The sequence below is a fragment of the Bos mutus genome, chromosome 22 (assembly GCF_027580195.1).
Source record: "Bos mutus isolate GX-2022 chromosome 22, NWIPB_WYAK_1.1, whole genome shotgun sequence".
NCBI classification, from domain to species: domain Eukaryota; kingdom Metazoa; phylum Chordata; class Mammalia; order Artiodactyla; family Bovidae; genus Bos; species Bos mutus.
Genome location: NC_091638.1, coordinates 15,847,421 through 15,872,960, shown reverse-complemented (window position 1 = coordinate 15,872,960; position 25,540 = coordinate 15,847,421).

Here is a 25,540-nt window from a genome sequence, read left to right as displayed (position 1 = left end):
AGAGGAGCCTGGCGGGCTACAGTCCATGGGGGTGCAAAGAGCTAGACACGGCTGAGTGACTAAGCACAGCACAGCACAGGCACCCAGAATGTGTCCTGTGTCTCTGACTCTAGAGGCAGAATCATGCTCTGCTCATCTGATAAATATACCTGCTTAGACCTTTCTTTCTTTTAGTGTACAGAGGATTTGGGTCTTTCTTGTGTCAAAGGAAAGAAAAAACAGAAAAAACCCACAAATAAATGGAATACTTATTCCAGCATTAGAGGTTACAGTTGTGAGATATTACACCATATCTTTTTATTCTGGTGAATTATTAATAAAGCCTGCTTTTGTTTAATGCCTGCTAATAATTTCTAAAAACAGATCTACAACTTCAGCTGTAAATTCAGTTCCATGAATCACTCTGCAGAAAACCCAATTGTATGGTTAGCAAAAACCTCTGACAAACAACTTCATCTTTTCCGCCTCCCTCTCAGGATCTGCAGAATGGAAGACAAACCAAAGCAAGACCCAGGAAGGCAAGAGGGCGAAGTCGAAATAAAGCTTCCTGGGAGGGTCTTCAGCAACCTTGTTCAAGGAATAACAAACAGGATGAAAAGGCATTGAAACAAGTGACTTTCTGACTGTGAGTCAGGAAGGGAAGGGCAGTCAGTCTCACATGGCTTCTGTCCACCGTCAGACACCAGCATTTCCCCAGATCTCCCTAAGAAATAGATCTTCTGATCCCTAATTAACGAAGTAGAAAACAGAGACTCAAAGAGACTCAAAAAGTCGTGTCTATCCACGACCCTAGAGACTATTATACAGACTGAAGGAAGTCAGAAAAACAAATATATACTAATGCATATATACAGACTCTAGAAAGATAGTACTGATGAACCTGTTTGCAGGGAAACAATGGAGAGACAGACAGAGGACAGACTTATGGACATGGGAGCGGGGAGGGGAGGATGTAGAGGGTGGGATGAATGGAGGGAGTAGCAGGGAAACATATACACTAACGTGTAAAACAGATATAACTAATGGGAATTTGCTGTATGACTCAAGGAACTCAAAGCGGGGCTCTGTAACAATCTAGAGGGGTGGGAAGGGGTGGAAGCTTCAAGAGGAAGGGGACATATATGTACTTATGACTGATTCATGTTAATGTATGGCAGAAACCAATGCAATATTGTAAAGCAATTATCCTTCAATTAAAAACAAAAAACAGGCCTGTGCAATGGCAAAGCTAAAATTTGAACCCAGGGTGGTATGATGCCAGAGCCTTCATCATCCAAGGACTCTTTACTGCCAACCAAATAGCCACAAAATTCATATAACTCATCTTCCTGTGAGAGAAAGGAATAAAATATTCACACATCACCCTTTTCCCCTCAAGAAGGAATCTTGAGGATGGAGATAAAACCATTGACAAGGTTCGCTTTGGAAATCCTCTCAAGGAGATTCTGACATCTGTTCCCATCAAGAATCACTGCTTTTGTACTCAGTGAACTGACCCAATCCCACTACAACTGGGTTAGATACACAATGGATATTGATTTAGTGTCCACAGTGGGCCAAACACTGAGCTGGGCATGGGGGAGGCCCAGTGGGGATCCAAACCAGACACAGCCTCTGCTCCCAGTCTAAATGCCAGGAATAAGCAGAAATCAGATAGAAAATCACCTCTAGAGACTTCCCTGGTGGTTCAGTGGCTGACTCCACACTCCCAAAGCAGGGGCCCCACGTTCAATCATTGGTCGGGGAACCAGATTGCACATGCCACAACTAAAGAGCCCACAGCTGCAACTAAGACCTCACACAGTCAAATAAATAACTATTTAAAAAAGAAAGAAAGAAAATCACTTCCACAAGACCAGGAGAGTTCACCTCAGGGAAATAGGATCCTGCAAGCCACATGGCACAGCAAATAATTAATAAAGAAAATTAAAGAAAAAATGTAGGATGGAATCAATCTGCCCTGTGGGGGAAGTCTCTGCAGTAGCTCTCAGCTTGCAGCAGGGAAAGAGGAAGTGGGTAGTTGGACTTACCCAGAGGGGACCACAGAATGGGGATAATGGCAGAAAGAGGCATCAACATTGTGAACCTGGCCTGGATCAGGAGGGGAGGGAAGAAAGGAGAGAAATGTGGGATACAGACTTTAGGAATCAAGGTCCTTCCTGTAAAGGGCCACATAGTGAGTATTTCAGGCTTCGTGGGCCATACAGTCTCTGTTATAACTATTGAACTCCATGGTAACTTGAAAGCATCCAAAGTAAGTACATGAATGGGGAGGGCTGTGTGCCAATAAAACTTTATTCACAAAAACAATCAGTGGGCCACAGTGTGTGCCACACCCTCGATTAAGACGGGTTTGATTTGGTGGCTTTGGAAGCCATGCAGTCACAGTGAGGATGAGGTCCAGGCTGCAGCTGGGAGGGTGCTAAGAATGAAGGAGATGGTTGCTGAGGAGGTTGAGAGGCTGAGAGGACTGGGAGCCAGAAACTGACATCTCCTAGGACAAAGGCCAGAGAAAGAGAGCAATCCTTCTTGCCCAAGTCTTGGATGAATGAGGGGAAGGTCTGAAAGTTCAGCAGACGACAGGGGAATGGTGTGACTGAGTGCCATGAGCTCCTCAAAGAAGCAGAGTGGGTAACCAGGGAAAGCTGGAATTGTCTGGAAGTTTCCAGAAGGGTGGAGAGACAGACACGGTGGAGGACATGTTGGCAGCAGGTAAGGTGACTGAGGTACTTGTCCCATTGAACATCAAAGCTGTATGTTCTATAGTTTGGGATAAATTTCCCCCTCAGAGACTCAGGGATGCTGATAAGTATCACAAAGGCATTTACCTTCTCTCCCCATTCCCAACCAGATTAGTCTTTAGGAGAAAAGTGAAAGTGTGAGTCACTGAGTCGCATCCAACTCTACAACGCTGTGCACTGTAGCCCGCCAGGCTCCTCTGACCATGGAGTTCTCCAGGCGAGCGTAAATGGAGTGGATAGCCATCCCTTCTCCAGGGCATCTTCTGAGCCAGGGATCAAACCTGGGTCTCCCACATTGCAGGCAGATTCTTTGCCATCAGAGCCACTAGTGAAGTCTTTGAGAAGCCTCTTTCTAACTCTGTCTCTCCTCTCCCTAGAGCCACCTATGGCTCACCACTGTCAAGCAACTAGATCCCAAACTTCTGAGCACAACACTGAAATTCACCACGGCTGTCTCAATGCTTCAGCAAACCAAATATTTGCTACTTCCCATACCTACACCACAAATTCTCACTTCTTCCTGTGCACCGTTAGCAGAAAGGCCCTTTCTCTGCACCTCCAACTGTCAACGCCTGGCCCATTCTTCCTGGTCTGGCTGGAATGAAATGCCCAGGGTGAATTTTTCTCCAGTGACCGTGGCAGAAGGTGATCTTGTTCTCTTTCTGGTGCTGGTAAACAGGAATGGGGAGAGTTTCCAGGCTGCGCAGGCTAAGTATCCCTTTAAATCTCACATTTTCAAACAGTGTGTTCAACGCAGGGGGATGTCTCGGAGGGAGCAGAGAAGTGGAGGACAGGGGAAGGGTCAGCCCCTGTTCCCGACTCCACACACCACTTGCCAAGCAGATGCCCTTCAGCGCTGCTCTCTGCAACCTGGGCCACCCTTGGGCATTCTCCAAACCACATGCTCGCCATCTCGGACACTTCCTGTCAACCTTGCAACATTTCCTAAAAGACATTCTGGTAAATATCATTTTCTCCAGCCCCAAGATCCCTAGGCTTGGTCCTGGTCAAACCTGACACCATAGGATGCTCGCCAGAAGTCCCGTAGCTGGCAGCCCTCAGAACAGTCTGTGGACCCGTGCCCTAGGCTCCCTACTGGAGGCCTCCTCTAAAGAGCTGAAAACCACAGGACCCCAGAAGGGGCAGCAGCTCCACTGGAAAGGCAGCCCCTCCCACCAAGCCTCCTGGACTGCTGGCTGCAGATTTTACCCTGGAGACCCATGACTTTGGTGGGCGTGGTTGCAGCTCTGGGCAGGGTCCCCACTCCCTTCCCTGGACCTGGAACAATCCGAGGCACCCACAGGGGCCAGCTCCCCTCATCAATTCTGCATCTTCCTGAAAATGTACTTTTAAGCCCCTTAATTGCATTTCAGAGATAACCCTGCAAGCAAAGTGGCAGGAAGAGAAACCGTAGAGAGAGGTTGGTGGTCAGGCTCTTTGTTTTAAATCAATCAAACATCTGCGACTAATGCAGCTTTGGGCTGCTCCTCAGGAAGCATTATCCCTATTAGTGGGGGCTGGCAGGAACACAAAATAAGATATTTATGGGCTGGGCATGTGTGCATGGCTGCGGGGATCGAGGGGCTGGGGAGGAGAACAGCACAGGTCAGCAAGTCTGCTGCCTCACCTCGCCTCGCTTGGGGATCCACACCAAAGCTGGGGACAGCAAGCCCAGGACCTCTGCCCTGGCACCACCCCACCCCCACCCCCCGCCCCGACATACATACACACACACACACACACACACACACACATTCACACAGTGTGGAGAGGATTCTGCCTTCCAGGCCCTGATCTGATCACAGCTAGGGTCTCGGCAAGTCACCCCTTCTCCCTGAGCCCTGGGCCTCGGTCGTACAATGACAGATGTGGGGAGGATGTCCTCCAAAGTCCCTCCTCTGTAGATATGTGTGGTGGACTGGGGAGAGGGTGTGCTGCCTAGAGCCACAACTGTCTTCTAAGGAGGGAAGCTCCTGGTTAAACCAAAGACCCCTGGGTAGTCGGGGAGCTCCTTTGTGGGTCAGGAGTGAAGGGACAGCAAGAGAGAGAGAGGACTCTGGTGCTCTCCGGAGGAGGAGGACGGGGAGGAGGCAGAGGAGAGCCGAAGATGACACGTGCCTGGTGCCAAGTGGGACCAGGTAGCTGCTGAGCAGCCAAGGGTTAAGGACAGGGCGCCTGATCCCTTGACTCTAACTTGTCTGGGAGCATGTTTGACAAGACTCTTTACAATCCACAGATCGTTAATAAAGATTCTGTTAGAAGCAACTGTTTTGTGCCTGTGGTTGCTTAGGGAGTAGAACCAAGAAAGACGTGTGCTCAGTGATGGATAAAAATAAAAGTGAAGGTATCAGAAGAGTCAGAGACGGAGCAGAGAAGACAGAGAAGAAATCCCCAGAATCTGAACCAGGCCCCAGGGGCGGCTGTGATCAGAGCAGACAGGGCAGCCCCAGCCGACATCGGAGTTTATCTAAGCAAGGTCAGGAAAGGCAGGCTTTGGGCTCTGAGTATCTGCCGGGCCCACAGCAGTGAGGCCAGGCTGGGATACTGCCACACCTCGCCCAACACCCCAATACTGCTCCGGCTGGTCCCAGCTCCACCCACACCCGCCTCTCAGGGTTTCTCCTGCCTCCTGAGCTTGGGATTTCATTTTGGGGCTCTCACACCTAATCCTCCCTCTCCCCTCAAAGCCTCTGCCTTCCCTCAGCCAACGGCCAATGTCTCTTCGTCTAGGTCTGAGCACAAAGGTCCCATCCTTAGAGAGCTCTCCCCTGTCGCCCACCTCTTGGAGCTGAAACTGATGGCCTGGAATCCTCTCCTGAAGTATTTGGGCTTTTCCTCTGTGGTGCAGAGAGATCTTAGCCTGCTGTGGTGGGCGGACGGGTGTGTGTGCACACACATGTGCGTGCTAAGGTTATTTCCACATCTTGCTCCCAGTTCCCTCAGGAGAGTGGGCATTGCCTCTGTGATGTTCCTTCCTCTACCCAAGCATTTAGAGGGTGCTGGAAATCCAGCTGGCACTTTATACACATTTGACGAGTCAATTAACAGATATACATGGAGCTGGAGTATTGATCATATTGCCATTCATAGCCTTGATGACAGCCCAGGAAGTGGTAAGGAGAGAACAGGATAAGACGAGGGGCAGGGTGGGACTTCCCTGGTGGTCCAGTGGCTAAGACTCCACACTCCCAATGCAGGGGGCTCAGGTTCAATCCCTGGTCAGGGAACGAGATCCCACATGCTGTAACTTAAGATCCTGCATGCCACAATTAAGACCCAGCGCAACCAAACAAACAAATAAAAGATGGGGGTCAAGGAGGCTGCAGTGGGGGCAGAGGCTGAGACGTGTTCGGTCGCCCTGGGCCCTGCCCAGCATGGGGGTCTTGGCCGCCAGCTTCTAGCTACAGCCTCGAGGTATTTTACATGTTCCATTCCAGGGGGAAAGACTAGATGTGTGTCCAGGTGCGGGGTGGATCTTATTCTTCAGCAAGACTTGAAGTCTACTGTGAAGTCTTACTGGTCTAGAGGATCTGAGGGGCCAAATCCCCCCACAAGCAGTGAGGAGGGAGGTTGCTGCCATGCCCACCTGCTCAGCCTGTGGGCTGGGGCTCCTGTGGAGAGCTCATGCATAAAGAAAAGCATCATGCTCCATGGCAATACTGTGTGATGCATATGCGCCCGCCTTTCTGGAGGACCTGCGGGACCCATCTACCTCAGTGACCTGTGACTCTTGCTGTTCAATGTCATCTTAAATTTGCTGGGCAATGGGAGGCGAGGTCCTTGGCCCCTCTGGGCCACAGTTCCATCTGAGTACAAGAAGAAATAAAGGTTTTTGTGAAATGTTGGCTGCGTTTGAACTAAGAGAATATTTCTCTCAGAGGGATTTCTTTTCTTCTGGAAGGAGAGAACCATAAAAGGACTATCCCCCAACCCTCCCACCCCCGCCCTGGTTTGGCCAACTATCTGAGCAAAAGAAACAACTAGAAATCCATCTCCAACACGAAATTCATCACCCTAGAGTGAATTTCAACATTGTCATTTTGCTGCTCAAATAATTTCCGGGACTTCCAAGACCTGTTGTACTCATCCCAGATTCCTCACCAGGGGTCCTGTTCGCATCTGCCATGTGCCCTCTCTCCAAACCCTTGGCCAGGTCTGATTCTCCTGCCAGTGACCAAGCTTGACTTGCACTTCTGAGCATGTGTTCCTGGGGTCCTCAAATCTCACCTCCCACCCTTCCTCCTCCTCCAGGAAGCTTCCTCAGATTATCTCCATCATTCCAACCAGACCAGAGCTCTCTTTCCTCTGATGCCTCTGTCTGCACTCCCATATAGCCTATGAAGGATGCTGCTCCTCTGTGGGGCACCCCCAGGTCAGGCATGTTCTTGACTCCTGCTGCTCTTGCAGAGCCCAGCACAGCACACAGCCTCCTCCACTTGACAGTGTGTCCCACACTTTCCACTAAGACATCTGTAACAGCAGAGGACAATGTTGAAGTCCCCAAGTCCTCTCAGGAAGCAGCGCCATGCAGCCTCGACTTCCCATCTCTCCACAGGGACATTTTTTGCTTTTTTAACATTAAAATTAATGAACTTCTACATTCCACATGATCATGTGTATTTGTTTTAATAGAAAAGTCATGATCTCCCCCATCCCAGTCTTCTAGCCCACTTGATCCTCTGAGAAGGTATGCCACTTCCTATTAACCCAAAAGAGAAGGCTAACGCGGATGCCAATTGTTGAGGAAATGAAATAGGACTGGACAGACAGTGCCCAGAGAAGGCCGGCTCCCCACACAGCAGCTGAGCTTCGGATGGTTGTGATGAAGGATTTGGGTTTTAACCGTGTACTTCGTTTTTGGCAAAGCCCTGGACAGCTTGAAAAATACCTTCACAACATGAATGCCATCATATTGAGGTCACAGTGAAATGGAAGGGCAGGGAGGGCAGGAGGCAGTCCCCCCATGTGACAGAGAGGTTCTGGGCTACCTGAAGCCCAGCAGCTGGAAGAGGGCACAGGCAGAGCAAAAACAAAACAAATCCTTTCTTATTTTTCCAATACATGAAGTGTCCTGTTATCAGGATAACTGGTCAACCAGCACTGCCCAAAGCGTCTACCCTTCACTGGGGACACGTGAGGTCACTTGGAGCCCTTACGAGGGGGACCTATCTGACCCCCATACACAACACACGTACACCATACACCACCCCCTTGGGCTTGCAAACTTGTGCTTCAAGATCACAGTCTTCAGTGCTAGGTATATATATATATATATATAAAACCCACAAAAACACTATTTCAAAAAGAGATGTGCACCCCAGTGTTCATAGCAGCATTATTTACAACTGCCAAGATGCAGAAGCTGTAAGGAGAGTGCAGAGAAAAAGAGAGCGAGCCAGGCAGTCAGGCAAGAAAAGGGAAATTTATTAGAGGGAAAAGAGAGGGTGACTGGCCCTTAAGAAGAACCAGCATTCTCCCTTTCTGACAGAGTTCTTCTCATACCCCAGCAATGAAAAATTCTCTGAAGGGGTGGTCACATAGCCAGAGGTCTGGAATCTGTGGTCTCGAAGCTTTGAGAAGATAGGCAAGATAGGTGAGATAACAGGGTGAGATAATAAGTGAGATAACAAGATAGGTGAGATAACAGGATGCCATTTGGGCAATTTGGTCAGTCTCAAGGATCAGTACTACTCAACCATACAAAAAGAGTGAAATCTTCCCATTGGCAGCAACATGGATGGAACCGGAGGGTATTATGCTAAGTGAAATAAGTCAGACAGAGGAAGACAAATACTGTCTGATATCACTTATATGTGGAATCTAAAAAATATGACCAACTAATGAATAGAACAGAAAAGAAGCTGACTCAAAGCAAATTGATGGTAACCAGTGAAGAGAGGGAAGGAGGGAGGGGCAGTAAAGAATGAAGAGGTACAAACAATTAGGTAGAAAGTAAGGTTCAGGGATATACTGTACAACATAGGAACCCTAGCAAATATTTTATACTAACAATAAACGGAGTATAAGCTCAACTGACTGTGAATCACTATATTGTATACCTGAAACTTATATAAAATTGTACATCAACTATATTTCAATAAAAAATAATAAAAATTTTAAAAATTAAAAAAAGAAAGATCACAGTCTTCAGGAGTTCTTCCATGATACCCTTTCAAAGCTGTCATCCATGTCAGCCCAGAGCCTCCACATACACCCAGAGCTGCAGGGCCTGCCTTCTGGCCATGGGACACCCAGGATGGCCCTGAATAGACTGGAAAGGGAGTTAGAGAAAGAAAGAAGCTTTTTCTCACAGTCCTTCACTCTCCTCTACCTACTCTGTCTTCCTGGCCCACTTCCCATCCTGCAGAGGGAGCGGCTCCTGGATGGTGGCCTTGAGCTGGAAACGAGGGTGAGTGCAACTGACTCCCTCTCGCGCTGAGTCCCGATTCAGCGCTCTGAATGTGAACGTGGAGTGCTGAGAGATCTGAATGTGGAGGCCGAGCAGGGCATGGGCTGACTGAGCTGCTGGTCCCCAGGTTTTGGGGGCAGCCACCTGCACGGGATCCCTCTGGAAGGGTGCTCTGGGGTCCGGGTGTGCCTGTGCTGTGGCACACTGTGGTCACTGCCCCTGCCCCTCCACACCTGATTCCCTGCTGGTGGGAGCTGCGGGGGCCATTCCCATGGGGGATGGTGCTCCAGAAGGAGGCTTTGCCTGAAGGATCATCCCGTGTGCCTGTGAGCTGTGTCACCCTGGGAGACTGTTCTGAGACCTGGTTTCTTCATCTCCAAAACAAGATAAATCACTGGATCCACTCAGCCTTCTTTGGGTCACAGAAGAGGGGAATCATGTCTCAGTATGTGTCTCCAAAGGAGATCAAATCTTCTGAGCCCACGCAAGAGGAAGGAGATTTAAACCAATGCCCATAAATGATTGCAATCCTGTGGTGTAAATGGATCACTCCAACACAGGGTGCGAAGGGCCATGATGGCCTCAGGCTGGGATGCTGGAGGCAGAGGAGGCACCACTCCCTGGGGAGGTGGTCCAGGGGGCAGAAGGCCACCCACTTGCCATCCACCTCTGCAGGTGCAAGCTGAGTGCTCAGGAGCTTGTGGCCCTGGACAGCCAGGTATATACATGGTATGTGGAAAATGGGAGAAGTAGGGACCGCGGTCCCTAGAGACGACACACTCTCTCCAAGACCGTGCAGGGACTTGGCCCAGAGTCCCAGAGCTTCTCGCTTCCAAGAGAAACAGGAAGACTGGCCTTATATGTGAAATTTCCTAATTTTTAGAGGTTTGCAACTAGCTTCATTAAAACAGTGAAATCTATCCAGCCATCGCTTCATGGACCCAACCAAATGCATCCTCTCTAAGTGCTTGTGACTGCAGGAGAGTGAACCCTCTGGGTGGGAACAGAACGTCTGTGCGTCTGTGAGTGTGATGGAGAAAGTCAGCCTGTGGTTCAGACTGCACTGAAACCTTGCAGGGAGTTCTATGTGGAAACAAAAACGGATGAGATGCTCCCCTCCTCCCGCCCCCCCGCAGCCCTGCAGTTGCGCAGGATGACTTGCAGGTTTTGCTGGCAAAGCACTCTCCCTCCTGCCTGGGGCACAGAGCAGCTCATCCAGCCACTGTCCGTCTGCCTGAGGCTGCTGGACCTGAGGGCAGGACTGTGAAGCAGGGGTGACATCTGCCGCTTGCTCATCCCGGCCCTCCGTGCCCCGTCTGCAAAGCCCAGTGTGGCCCAGCCGGTCCAGATCTCCCGGTCTTTGGATTCATCTTCTCTTCCCTGCCAGATGGATCTCCGTTCAGGCTGTGCTTCCCCAGCCATTCCCACACCGAGATGCGGTCCTCCTCAGTCAATGGATATTGGCTAATTGACTGGGGTTTTGTTGCTTCTGCTCCAAAGGCAGGTGGGAAAGTCCCCAGCCATCTCTTTGGAGAGAAAAGATGACTCAAGTGTTATAATTTCTAGTTGTCCTAAATCATGTTCTCGTGAAACCAGAAGGGGCTTTCTAATGCACCCTTCACCCCTGCTTTCACCTAGGGGTCCCATGAAAATGTAGACAAGTGGGAATTCACCAGATTCCAAAGACCCTCTCCCTGCTCCCCTCCTCTAAGGGGAGGGGCCAGATCATCCTCCGGGTGGTCTCTGCCCTTGCACACCATGAAGACAGCTCCCCTCTTCCTTCACTTAACTGAACAGAAATGTTTTCCTCCCTCTGAAAAGCAGGATTAAAAAAGCCATTTCGCAGCTAGAAAACAGACTTGCAAGCAGAGGATCAGTCCGCTCTTAAGAAGGCTTTGTTGATTCTCCAAAATACTCCAACGTGTTGATGTAAATAATGGCTGCTAAATTAAATGTTGCAAAAATAAACGATTCAAGGACACGTTCCTTCCTGGAGCCGTTCTGATTTTGCAAACTTTAGACTTCACCCTGAAGTTTACCCTGCAAGTTTTTAACAAATTCTCCTTAAGACACTTCAACAGAACTCTCATCCCTCAAATAAAGAGTTTTAATCCAGAAGAGTGCATGACTTACAGCATCCAATTTCCTTCTCATGTAACCACTTGTGGTAATGAAGTTAGTAAGATAAAAGCATTGCTGTTTTCCATTAAATTGCATCGCTCTCCAAAGAAATCAAAATCAAAACTTTAAATATAAAAATCCATTCCAAGACAACAAAACTATGCCATCTGTAGAGACGTGGATGGACCCGGAGCCTGTCATACACAGTGAAATAAGTTAGAAAGAGAAAAACAAATATCGTATATTAATGCATATATGTGGGATATAGAAAAATGGTACAGATGAACCTATTCACAAAGCAGAAATAGAGACACACGCATAGAGAACAAACGTATGGACACCAAAGGTAGAAGCGGGGCAGGGGGGAATGGGATGAACTGGGATTGACATACAGCAATCCTACAGACTGTAGCCTGCTAGGCTCCTCTGTCCATGGAATTCTCCAGGCAGGAATACTGGAGTGGGTGGCCATTCCCTTTCATTCCCTTCTTCAGGAAATCTTGGGATCGAACCTGGGTCTCCTGCATTGCAGGCAGATTCTTTACCGTCTGAGGCCCCTGGGAAGCCTAAATACATTACTATGTATAAAATAAGTAACTAATGAGAACCTACTATTCAGCACAGGAAACTCTATTCAATGCTCTGTGGTGATGAAGAGAGGATATATGTATTCATATAGCTGATTCACTTTGCTGTACAGCAGAAACTAACGCAACATTGTAAAGCAACTAGACTCCAATAAAATTTTTCTTTTTTAAAGAGAAATGTAGGCTGGAATGCTGCCCTCACTGCTCAGTACATGAGCAGACTTGGGGATATGACCTAACTTCCCTAAACTCCAGTTTTCTTTGGGTAAAATGAGGTTAAAATTGTAGCCCTTATGACTATTCAGAGGGCTTGTGCACTTGCAATATGCACAGTTGTCTGTATGCTATGCTTTAATAAGACATTCCGTGTGTGTGTGTGTGTGTGTGTGTGTGTGTGTGTAGTGGTCCTTGTTCTGGCCTTTCTCCCAGGAGTGGGAGGAGACTCAAAGAGGGTGCTATACATGGCAATTACCAGTGACCGCCAGACCACCCTGGAGGACACCCGTCATCACAGAGCAGGCGGCCTTGTGCATGGGACAGGAGGCAGAGAGACTGGAGGAAGACAAGGGCCACTGGTACCAGCTCTGCTGCTTAGACAACCATATATTAATAACTTTCCCGCCCTGAGTTTATCTACCTGTAAAATGGACACAACAGTCTTTGTTTTGCAGGTTAAATGCCAACAGGGGTACTAACTATGCAAATACCACTGCCCACACCTCTCTTCTCCTCTCCCCACCCTCTCCGATGTCCTGTCCACAGAAGTAGATCCCCCCACCGCCGTGATTTCCTTCCTTGCCTCTCAGTGGCCACGGCAGTCTGCCCACCCCCTGCCTGCTCATCCTGCGTGAGGCCATCTTGAGGGCCGGAGGAAGAGGTCAGGGACTGACCTAGCAGAGCCTGTGTCCCGATTCCCGGCCTTCTCAGGCGCTCATCTCCCCTTCCCTCTTCACCAGTCACTCTCTCATCCTTTTCCTGAAGGGGCTTCGCCTCTCCCCAGGCTCAGTATCCTTGTGTGAAAAATACAAGCAAAAGACCTAGCAGGCTGAAGGTAACAGATTCTGATTCAAAGAACAGATGCAGGCCGCCAGGCGGAGGTGAAAGCCTTCACTGTTGGGAGCATTTTTTCTGACGCCCAGCAGTGAAGCGACGCACCGGGGTCACAGAGACAGAAAGCAGCAGGCAGCTGGGACATGAGCGGGACTGCGGCAGCCTGACGCCCAGGCCCTATCCCACTCACAGAGCAGCCGAAGGTGGCCTGCGTGGCAGGGGCTGGACTTCTATCATCCCCATCTTCCCCCCAACACTGATCCTAAAAAAATCAGAGGGCTTGCATATGACCCAGCTGACAAGCTCTGCATGGGCAAGTGTGCCCAGAGGCCACCAAGTCTGCCTCCTTCCCACACTTGGGTGCAGAGACAGGAGGACAGGGAGGGTGAAGCTGACACCCGACTATCAGGACCTGCTTTCTGGGTCCCGGTATATAGGTCACCGTCACATCCCTGGTGTGGTGACTCACAGCTCCCCTCTGTCACAGCCTGATAAAGAACTCAGGCCATTAAGACATGGAACAAATGACTAAATGGGAGGCGTAAGAGGAACCCAGGATTAAATTAGTTCATTATTCATGCATCAGAAATGACTCTCCCTCTCACCAGTTCTTGTCGCTTATCTCTGTCTGTCAGACTTGAAACTGCAACAGCTTCTGGCGGGCAGGAGAGCTGGGGCTTGGAGGCCCCCTTCCTCCTGAGTAGGGACCCCACCCAGGGGTAGCAGCCACCTTCAGGCTGGGGCCCGAGCTGAGCTGGCCCAGGCCTCTGTTGTGGGCTGTCTGTCCACTGCTCTCTGGACTGTGATCTTAGAACCTAGGAGCAGGGCTGGTGGGGCAGACACTGCGGGGCATGCTGGGTCACAGAGGTGGTTCTGACGCCCGAAGTGGCGGGGTATGCTGAGCTCCACGGGCTGTGTCTGCTCTGTGGGGTGAGAGGCATGTTACCTCTTCAGAGCATATTACATCTTCAGGGTGTGTGTCAGCGCTGGTCTCAGACGGCCCTCAGAGGGCTGTATCATCTCTGATGGGGCTATCTCATGACTGAGGGTCCCTTTAGGCCTTTCTGTCCCCGCTGGAGACAGGACCCTCCTGGGTCTCTCCCAGGGCTTGTCCTACGTGGAATGGACTGGGAAGGAGAGCAAGCAGTTAACCCAGTGCCAAGAATGCCAGGGCATCTGTTCCCCAGCCTGGGGGGCAGAGGCAGGGTAGATCCCAGCTCAGCTCTCAGCCACGGCCCCTCCCTGCAATCTACCAGACACAGGAAGAAAAGAGCCAGGGTCCCATCTCAGAGGGACTGGGAGGCAGGAAGCTGAGACTGGGAGGGAGTCAGATCTGGCTGGGACGCAGGGAACCCTACCCAGAGGACTGTGCACATGGACACGAGAGAGGTGCCGCCCCCTGCTGGTCACAACTGGAAAAGGCACAGCAATACACAGGGTCCAGGACAGGGTGTCAGGCAGGAGAAATTTGTGTCGGTTCTGGGCAGACATTTGCTTGTGGCTTCCAATGTCACCCCACCTGGAACACTATTCTGATAAAGCCTGGCTCCTACGCTCTGGGTCAGGTGTTCTCAAGTAAGCAGCGGTATTCTGGAACTATTTGTGAGAGTGTTTTCCCCCTCACCAGAGCTCACTGGAATCATTCAGTTAGAACTACTCCCCATGTCATCCTCACATCTTTTCTGCCATTAAACGGCCGGCTGTGTTTTAATGGTGAGCGAGGGCTGGATGGGAGGAGCAGAAAGGTGAAAGCAGAAAGGATACTCATCAGGGCGCTGGGTCCTCCAGCAAGAAGGGAACTCAGGTTCTCGCCTAATGGCAGCGAGTGCCGTTTGCTGCAGGCTGGCCAGGTGCCAGCAGCACCCGAGCTTCCTAGACCCATAGTGACCCCGTGCTCATTTCAGGGATGGAGATACTGGGGACCGGTCAGTGACTTGTTCAAGCAAGGGGCTGAGCCAGGATTTTGACCCATGCCCCCAAGCCCCTACTGTTTTCACATCACTATGCACCTTCTGAATTTGGGCCCCTTAGGGAGACCATGGGATTTTCCAGGCAAGAGTACTGGAGTGGGGTGCCATTGCCACTGAGCAACTTCACTTTCACTTTTCACTTTCATGCATTGGAGAGGGAAATGGCAACCCACTCCAGTGTTCTCGCCTGGAGAATCCCAGGGACGGGGGAGCCTGGTGGGCTGCCGGCTATGGGGTTGCACAGAGTCGGACATGACTGAAGCGACTTAGCAGCAGCAGCAGTAGGGAGACCAACGTGCCCTTGTTCCTCTGCATGCAAAGCAGGTGTCAGCAGCGCCCCTTCGGTCTTGCCACACTGTCCTGGCTGTGCTGATACTTTAATTGGGAGGAAGGTCGGGTTTTTCCACTTTCCCACTATCCCAATTCATCTTGTTCACTTGGATTTGATCACTTCCTACACCACATCCCTCTTGCTTAACCGTTCTCTGGGTGAAATTCCCGTCTTAGCCAAAAGGGCACTGTTCCTACTGAAGCCAGAAGTCAGAACCTCCTCCTTGCAGTATGCCCCAGCTCCTCTGCAGCCAGCTCTCAGGATCCGCCTGCCGCTGACACCCACAGACAGGGCCCAGGCCTGTCACTGAACCTCACAGGGACCCTGCAAGCCAATCGACTTGACACTGATTTTTTACAGCTTGTAAAGAGTTGCCTTAGTTCCCTTTCTCTGAATGCATTAGAAAGTTAAAGAGAGAAAAAGAAATCTTTTAAAAATTCCCCAGCTATCTTAATTAACATGCAGAATGCTTTTCTGGCAGCACACAGACTGTGATAAAATGGGAAGCTGCTTCACACAACATATATTTAATCTGTGGCATTCGCTTCCACATGAAATTCAATCAGACATTTTAAGGGAGTTAACAAGGGCTCTCATCGAACTGTGAATAAATGCAGGTGTGATAAATACACTCCAGCTCCTGAGATGTTTCATTAAATGATGAAAGTGTATGGGAGGGTGGGACTGAAGGACAAACCTTAATTCTAATTCTGTACATTGTCAAAGAGGGTGAGAAAATTTATTGGACAATGCTGGTGCAATCTAATGACCCATTGCCTCTGAAAAATCAATTACGCTTGCTCATTTGTTCTGTTTTTTTCTGAGAACTCTAATTCAGGTCTGCTGAGTGTCAGGCACAGTGGAGGTAGTGACTGGCAAGTGATGCAGTTCCGGCCTCTGCCTGCTTGGAACCCACACTGTGATAGGGAGAGCCAGACAATAAACAGGTAAGCAAGTGAAAGTGGGAATTTCCAATCGGGTTCAACAGCAGAGCAGATGAGCTGGTATTCAGGTAAGACATCTGCGAGCTGTTATTTGACATAAGGTCTGAAGCATGAGGAAGGACCCTTTGTGCAACAAGGGAGCAGCCCAGGCAAAGAAGGTTCGTTTTGAGAGACTCTCAGCAAGGCAGAACACTGAGATGCCAAGGTTTGCAGCAAAGAGATAGCTTATTCCCAAAGTAGCCAACTGAGGAGCTGGGAAAAAACATCTCAGATCCCCCTCCCTAAAACCAAGCGGTTGGGGGTATTTATGGGATAATGAATGAAGACACAGGGCGGTCTGAGGCGTAGGGAGCCTGGAGAAGGTGGGGAATATGGGGACAGGTGATTGGAGAAAGGTGTGGTCATCCTTCTGCACAGGCTTAACTAAGCTATAGGTCTCTGCATGTTCAAAGGGTCATCGAGGACAGGCGCACATGCCCAGTTAGAGGGTCAATGGTCCCAGCCAGTCTAAACTAGTTCAAACTACACACAAGTGACTCCAAGGAAAACAACTCGGGGCAACATCTTATTGTTTAGGGTACAGCCACTTAGAGGACATGCAAGTTTTAAAATGATCTTGATTCCTGAAGGTAAGTGAAATGGATTTGACTGATAATTACATACATTTTCAAAGGAACAGTCCATGCAAAGCTTGTCCAATGTTTACTGAGGCCAGAGGCCCTGAGTATGAACAGGGGAACAGAAAGAGGCCATTAGGCCTGGACATGGTGAGCAGGCTAAGCGCTGAGGACCAGTATTTGGTTGGAGAGGAAGCCTTTCAGCTTCTCCTTTCTTCTTTCCAAGAAAGGTGAGTGGGGAAAGGATGGATGGTTTGGCTATGTGTGTGAGGAGAGTAGTTCATCACAGGGAGAAAGATAAAGCTACATCCCACATCATACACAAAAGGAAATACCTGACATGTCCAAGGCTACACTCAGTGTGAAAGCTTGCAGAAATAAGGAGTTATTGGGAAAGAAAGGAGCAGAATATCTTTGCATTGTTGGGATGACAAGGATGGGTCTTTTAACATAATCCCCAAAGTACAACCTTCAGATGAAAACGGGAAGCATTAGACTACATCAAAATTAAGGATTTTGTTCAAAGAAAGAGAACATTTTAGACAAAGCTAACAGCTGGGTGAAAACTTGGAGATTTTGCATTGTCTAAAATGAAGGGATTAATCACAGAAATGCAAATCAGAACCACAATGATACATTTCTTCACACATGCTACAATGGCTATTCTCAAAAAGACAATAACAAGTGTTGGTGAGGATGCAGAAAAAAGGGAATCCTTGTGCACTGTTTGTAGGAATGTAAATTGGTGCAGCCAGTATGGAAAACAGTATGGAGGTTCCTAAAAATACTTAAAAAGAACGGCCAAGTGTGTACGTGCTCAGTCACGTGTGACTCTGCAATCCTATGGACTACAGTCTGCCAGGCTCCTCTATCCATGGGATTTTCCCAGCAAGTATACTGGAGTGGGTTGCCATCTTCTCCTCCAGGGAATCTTCCCAGCCCAGGGATCAAACCTACATCTCCTGCATTACAGGTGGGTTCTTTACTGCTGAGCTACTGAGAAAGAACTACCCTATGATCCAGGAATTCCATTTCTGGGTATTTATCCAAAGAAAATGAAAACATTAATTCAAAAAAGATACAGGCACTTCTATGTTCATTGCAGTATTATTTATAATAGCCCAGATATGGAAGCAACCTAAATGTCCATTGAAAATGAATGGATTAAGAAGATGTATATATATACGTGTGTGTGATATATATACACACACACACACACTCACAATGGAATATTACTGAGTCATAAAAAATAAAATCTTGCCATTTACAAAACACAGAAAGACTTAGAATATATTATGCCAAGTGAATATGTCAGACAGAGAAATAAAAATACTGCATGTTTCATATGCAGAATCTAAAAAAAACAAGTGAACAAACAAAACAAAACAGAAGCTGACTCACATACAGAAGGATTGGGGCTGGGAGCTGGGTGAAACAGGTGAAGGAAATTAAGTACAAACATTCAAAATGGCTTAAAAACTTTAATACAGGACACCATAAAACTCCTAGAAGAAAACATAGGCAAAACATTCTCTGACATAAATCATACCAGTGTTTTCTTAGGTCAGTCTCCCAAGGCAACAGAAATAAACACAAAAATAAACACAAAAATAAACAAATGGGACCTAACCAAACTTAGAAGGTTTTCTACAGCAAAGGAAACCATAAACAAAATGAAAAGACAACCTAAAAACTCAGAGAAAATATCTGCAAATGATATGACTGACAAGGGCTTAACTTCCAAAATATACAAAGAGCTGATACAACTTAATAATAAACAATCAGAAAATGAGAAGTTCTAAATAGACACTTCTCTCCAAAGCAAACATACAGATGGCACATGAAAAGATGCTCACCATTGCTAATTCTTAAAGAAATGCAAATCAAAACTACAATGAGGTACCCCTTATACTGGTCAGAATGGCCATATCAAAAACTCTACAAATAACAAATGTGGGAGAGGGCCTGGAGAAAAGGGAACCCTCCTGTAATGTTGGTGGGAGTGTAAATTGCTAATAGCCATTATGGAGGACAGTATGGAGGTTCCTTAAAAAATGAAAAAATAGAACTACCATATGATCTGGCAATCCCACTCCTGGGCATACATCCCCAGAGAAGCATAATTCAAAAAGACACATGCATCCCAATATTCATTGCGTCCCTATTTATGATAGCCAAGACATGGAAGCAACCTAAATGTCCATCGACAAATGAATGGATAAAGATGTGGTATACATACAGAATGGAATACTAGTCAGCCATAAAAAGAATGAAATTATGCCACTTGCAGCAACATAGCTGGAACTAGAGATGATCATACCAAGTGAAGTAAGTCAGAGAAAGACAAATATATGATATCACTTGTATGTGGAATCTAAAATATGATACTCACAGACATAGATAACAAGCTTATGGTTACCAAAGAGGGAAGGGGACAGGAAAGGGATAAATTAGCATTTTGGGATGAGCAAAAACAAACTATTACATACAAAATAGATAAACAACAAGGTCCGGCTGTACAGCACAGGGAATTATATTCAGTATATGTTGCCTGTTTTTGTAAATAAGCTTTTATTGGAACACAGCTATGCCTGTTTTTTCTGTGGCTGCTCTGTGCTATATCATCAGAGTTGAGTGGTTGTGACAGACTGTGCAGCCCATAAAATCTGACATATTTCATATCCAGCCTTTTACAGAAAAAGGTTGTTGACCCTGGTGTAGGATATGTAGAGAATGGGTAAGAAATATACCAGGAAAATCTATAAGTAGGTGATTTACTGGGGAAGAAATGAACTGTCTGCCCATACATGATAAAATGAGCATTCTCTCCAGAGTTCAAGAGAGTGAAAATTAAAGTAATAATGAGATTAGAAAGGGAGGTAATACTAAGTACTGGTGAAAATGTCAAAAAATGAGAACCCTCCACCTATTCTTTTAGAATGTAAACTTGTGTAACCATTCACAGAGCATCTGACTGTTGTATTAGGTTGAGCAACGTAAAATTGCTGATATTGAACCTGAGGAGTTCCCAGGAAAGCCTCCTGAGCCCTGTCCCCATCCCAACCACTGGATAGTAATATTGTGTGTGAACATTACCATCTGTCCACCCTGCATGAAGTCCCCCCTCCCTCATTTCTCAGGAAGGGGGGAGCACCCTGATGTGTTATTCATGAATTCTCCTTTTATAAACAGCCTAAGAGTAGGGAGGGAAGAAGATACCATCCTCAGCTCCAGGGCTGGGCTTGATGGGTTCAGAAAGGGGCACATGGCCAAATTCAGGCCACTGAGATTCCAAGCAAAGTTTGCCAGAAGGTCTGGGGGGAAGTTTCCCTCACTCTGCTGAAAAGGCTTCCTGAATTGGTTCTGTAACACTCTCTTCCCTTGAATGTGAGCTGTAGATGGGCTGCCTGGGCTTTACCTGTCCTTAAACAGAAGATGATGCCAATATCTGGAAGAGAGTGAAGCAAAAAGCAACTTCTAGGCATCAGAGTTGGGACTCAGACTAAGTTAACCCTAAAGCCCACCCATCCCCTGGGCTTCTAGATGACCAATCCAGAAATCATTTAAGCTGGTTTGTGTTAGGTTTTCTTACTTGTATCTCAAGGGATCCTAACCAATGGAAATGATCTGAGAGTTGTAGGGACTGGAGAGGCAAGGGAATGTGAAGAGCATCTTTGGGATGCTAATGAATGACTGTTGACTAGGGGACTCTAGAGAGCTTCAGAATGGGGGTGGTGGCCAGAGAGATTAAGCCATCGTTAGAGGGTTGGAATGGTTAACCCCACTCCCTGACCTCCAGAGAGGAGAGAAGAGCTTGAGATTAGATTCAAATGGCCAACGATTGACCAATGGCCAATGACTGACTCAATCATTCCATGTACCTCTACAAACCCCCCTAAGTGATGGGGTGCAGAGCTTCCAGGCGGGTGAACAGTGAGGTCCTAAGAGGTGGTGGCCCAGAGAGGGCGTGGGAACTACATTCTCCGTCACCGCCATTCCTTGCCCTTTGCATCTTTTCCATTCGGCTATTCCTGAGTTGTAGCCTTTACATAAAGCAGGAATAGTAAGCAAGCACTCTCCTGTGAATGATTCTAACACACTGTCAACCTGAGGGGATCATGGCATCCCCTCTATTTGTAGGAGGCCAGGCAGAAGTGTGGGTGGCCCGGACACCCCATTTGAAGCTGGCCTCTGAAGTAAGGGCAATCTTGTAGAACTGAACCCTTAAGCCTGGAGTCTGACTCTAGGGAGTTAGTGTCATTATTGAATGAACTGCTGGACAACGAGTTGTTGATGGTAAACTGCAGAACTGTTGTTGGGATAAACAGTGTATTTGATGTCAGGAAAAAGAACATGACACCATCTTCAAGCCAAGGGAGTGGGCTTTGCACACTCATCAATCAGTCGTGCTTGTGGGCTGCCCTGAGGAAGAAAACCTAACTGTCCCCTCCCCAGACAAGGAGAACACAGCAGCAGATCAGGGGAGAGGACTGTCCGCCAAGGAGGGACAAGGACGTCTCGGCAGCAGCCAGTGTGGCAGAATGTCAGTGTGCGTTGTCGTATCTGGAGCTTGTCATCCTGGGATGCTGGGGTGGACACGTGACAATGAGAACCAGATGGCCCCCTTACCACCGCCAAGGCCTGCACACCACATACCATCACCCTGCGACTCTCCCTCAGGGACAAGGGGAAGGGAAAAAGCCCTGAATTGACTAAAAATGTCTCACCACCTGAATGGGACTCCAGGGTAGAAACCAGAAACAGTTAAAGAAAGCTACATTGGTTTGCCCACTGGCAGATCTGCCATCACCACATGTGCTCCTGCTAAAACATGAAAGAATGTCATTAAGGGGACAACACTATTAGCTAGTTCATTAATCATGGTCATTTTCACACTTCCATGGTCAACTACAATCCTGGTGGTTTGAATGGAGGCCTCCCTACTTAATTATAGTGTTTATTAATTAACAGTTCATCCCTTTCCCTGGGCTTATCCTGGCTTTCAGTGAAAGATAAAGTGCTTGTATTTCACAAGTGTTCTTTGTAGGGATCCTCCTCCTTTGGGCAAAGGGCCACATTCAGTGTTACCAGGGCAATCGTGTGTTGCTGAGTGAACAGGACCATTTTCAGTGATGCTGCTAATGGCTTGGCCTTGTCTATGAATCCAAAGTAATAATGAACATTGGGGATTTCCATGTCCTTCACAGGACAGCTGGGTGACCCTAGAAAACGACTTCCCTTCACCTCAGTTTTCTCATCTGTACAATGGGGATAATAATGAAAACTTCCTCAAAAAATGAAATGACAAAATACACAAAGTGGCTAGGAAAGGGCCTGGCATGTAGCACTCAATTAATACTAGGTATTAAGATAACTTAGTATTATTTTTTTGTTTTTTTAGAAATATAGCTGCTATACAATATTATATGTTATAGGTCTACAGCACAGTCCCTCACAATTTTTAGTTATACTCCATTTACAGTTATTATAAAATATTGGCTATAATCCCTGTTGTACAATATATTTTGTAGCTTATTTATTTTATACATAATAGTTTGTGCCTCTTAATCCTCTACCCCCTTCTCTCCTCACAGGTAACCACTAGCTTGTTCTCTGTAACTGAGTCTGTTTCATTTTTATTATATTCATTAGTCTGTTCTCTATACCTGTTTGTTTCCTTTTTATTATATTCACTAGTTTGTTGTATTTTTTAGATTCCACTTGTAACTGATACCAAACAGTATCTGTTTTTCTCTGTCTGACTTATTTTACTTAGTGTAATGCCCTCCAAGTTCATATGTTCAGTTCAGTCGCTCAGTCGTGTCCGACTCTTTGCGACCCCATGGACTGCAGCACGCCAGGCCTCCTTGTCCATCACCAGCTCCCAGAGCCTACTCAAACTCATGTCCATCAAAGCAGTGATGCCATCCAACCATCTCATCCTCTGTCGTCCCCTTCTCCTCCTGCCTCCAACCTTTCCCAGCATCAGGGTCTTTTCCAGTCAGTTCTTCGCATCAGGTGGCCAAAGTATTGGAGCTTCAACATCAGTCCTTCCAATGAATATTCAGGACTGATTTCATAAGTTAAATATTTCTGAAACTTTTATTGACGCACCCTTATAGAGAAGCACACATATCATAAATGAATGATTTGATGAATCTCCCCAAACAGGACACACCCAGGTAACCAGCACCCAGATGACTGAGGGACCATTTCCAGGACTGAGAAGCCCCTTGGGGCGTCCCTTCTGTTAGCACAGCCAACCACAAAGGTCATACTCTCCCGACTTCTCACAGTGTAGACTGGGTTTTGCCAGGTTTAATGTATGTCCCACTGGGTCAGTCTACCTTGGTCTGGTTACCTGTACTTTGGTTTTATGTGCTTTGAGGTGGTTTTAAGTTGAAGGTGATTATGAATGAGGCTGCTGTGGATATTCTTGCCTGAGTTTTATTTTGTTTTGTTTTAACTTTTTGAGATCATTGTATATCCACATGCAGTTGTATGAAATTATACAGAGACCTGATGTGTGTTTTACCCAGGGTCCCTCATGGGAACATCTCACAAAACCACACTGCATTATCACAACCAAGACACTGGCGTTGATATAACCCATGTGGACCTAGTTCAGTATTCCCCAGTTTTATTTGTACAAGTGTGTGTGTGTGTGTGTGTGTGTGTGTGTGTGTGTGTACTGAGTTCTTACACACTTTTTTGGGCCGAGCCCCGTGACTTTTGGAATCTTAGTTTCCAGACCAGGGATTGAACCCAGGGCCACTGCAGGGAGAGTACCAAATCCTAATGATTGTACCACCAGGCAATTCCCAAGTTCTGCGCACTCTTATCATGCATGTAGGTGTAGACACTGAACAGTTCCGTCACCAATAGCCCATGAGGAACACATGAGCAAACTTGACCATGAATCACATGTTGACAGCAATTTGTAAGAGACCCTGAGCCAGAACCACCCAGCAGGCCACCCTGGATTTCCGACCTTCAGAAACTGAGGGAGATCATGTTTTGTTGTTTTCAGCTAAGTACTGAGCTCATTTGTTTTACAAAAATAGATAACGAACACAAATACCTACATCAGACCCTTGTTAAAAATGCAGATCTCTGAGCCTCACCCCAGGCCTAGAACCTACCTTTTACAAACTCCTCAGGTAATTCTCTTTTGGAATCACTGCTCGGCCTCTTAACTCCACGCTGCTTACCTCACCCTTGGTCCCAATCTTTTAAAAAATGTCTACAATCATGCCTGCTTATGCAAGTTTCTGTTTTGGTTTTGTCTGATGTTTGGGTTAGGGATGCTATGACACAGCAGGGTGGCAGGCCCTCTTGGTGCCCTGTCTACATACCCTCACCATTTCAGGGCACACTTGGCAGGAGGTAGGGGATTCCAAGCCCCCGCACTGCTTTGGGGAGACCTTTCCCTTGCTGCTAGAGCCCATTTGACTGCCTCGGCAGCAAGCCTGAAGTGCTGGGGACTTCACGCCTCCGCCCCCTCCACAGTTAACAACTGACTGGTGTATAAACACCTGGCTCCCTCGCCTCTCCAGAAGGATGATGCTAAGCCCCTGACATCTCCCGCAGGAGGAAGTCCCCCTCGCGTGACATGATAGCTTGCTGGATGACACACTGTTTACCGGCGGCCTCCCCTCTCCCCAGATCACACCCTACAAGTGTTGTCTTCACAGCCCAGATGAACCGCTTCCACCCGCCTCGCACTCTGAGGTCTGCTCCAAGTAGAGGGAAATAGGACAAGCACCTCGCACGGGCTGGCGCACAGTACGTGTTCAGTTAACATTTGTGACTCAACAGTTGCATGTCTGGTAAAGGACAGGAGAGAACATTTCCACACCATGACAAACTGAGAAGGTATTTGCAATGTTGAAAATCCAAAGACCCGTATCCAGACTCTCAAATATATCTTCGGTTACAAATCGACAACTCTAATGCCACCAGTTTCAGGAGGAAACCAAGTGGTCATCAAGCAACACACAGGTGGGGAGACCAAACGGCCAATGAATATGTGAAGAGTAGCTCTAGGGCAGCAGTGATTGGAGGAATTCAAATTCAAGCAAGAGGTCTGCTCACACCCACTCGAAAGGCAAAGCTAGAAATGTGGGGAGGTGGAACCCTACACAGCTGGGAGGGCAAAGTTGCAACCACCTCTCCGGACAACTTTCAGGCAGCGGTGAGCAAAATCTCCATCACCCAGCAAGCCCCCTCCTGTGTACACAAGTCCTATAGAAATTCTCACAAAATACCAGGAGGTTTATGATGGTGTGTTATGTTGGGGAGCTGGAGGCGGGGAGGGGGGTAAACTGTGACCCCGGGAAATGGATAAATGACTAGGACCTTTACTCCCAATGGACACTGACCCCAGAGCTCCCAGGGAATGGAGCCAAGTGAGAGCCTTCCCTCTGTGGGATATTATCTGATGCTGCATATTTCATCCCTTCCCAGCTCACTCCCCGCAGGGTCCCACTTCCCCAGTCTCTCCTGGGTTTTCCTGGGAGTATTTACCAGTTAAACACTGCATGTAAAGCCCCTGCTTCTGAAGAACCAGACTTGGGACATCCCTTGGTTGTAAGAGACAGAGTCTGAGTTCAAATTCAGGTTCAACTATTCACTGTGTAAACCGTCTCAAACGAGGTACCACCCCAGCAGAAACAATGACAACAGCAAAACAGCAAACCCCCAGATTGATGGGAGATCTAAACTAGAATTCTCACCAACACTGGCTGCGACAGCCTCTGCCTGGGGGCGA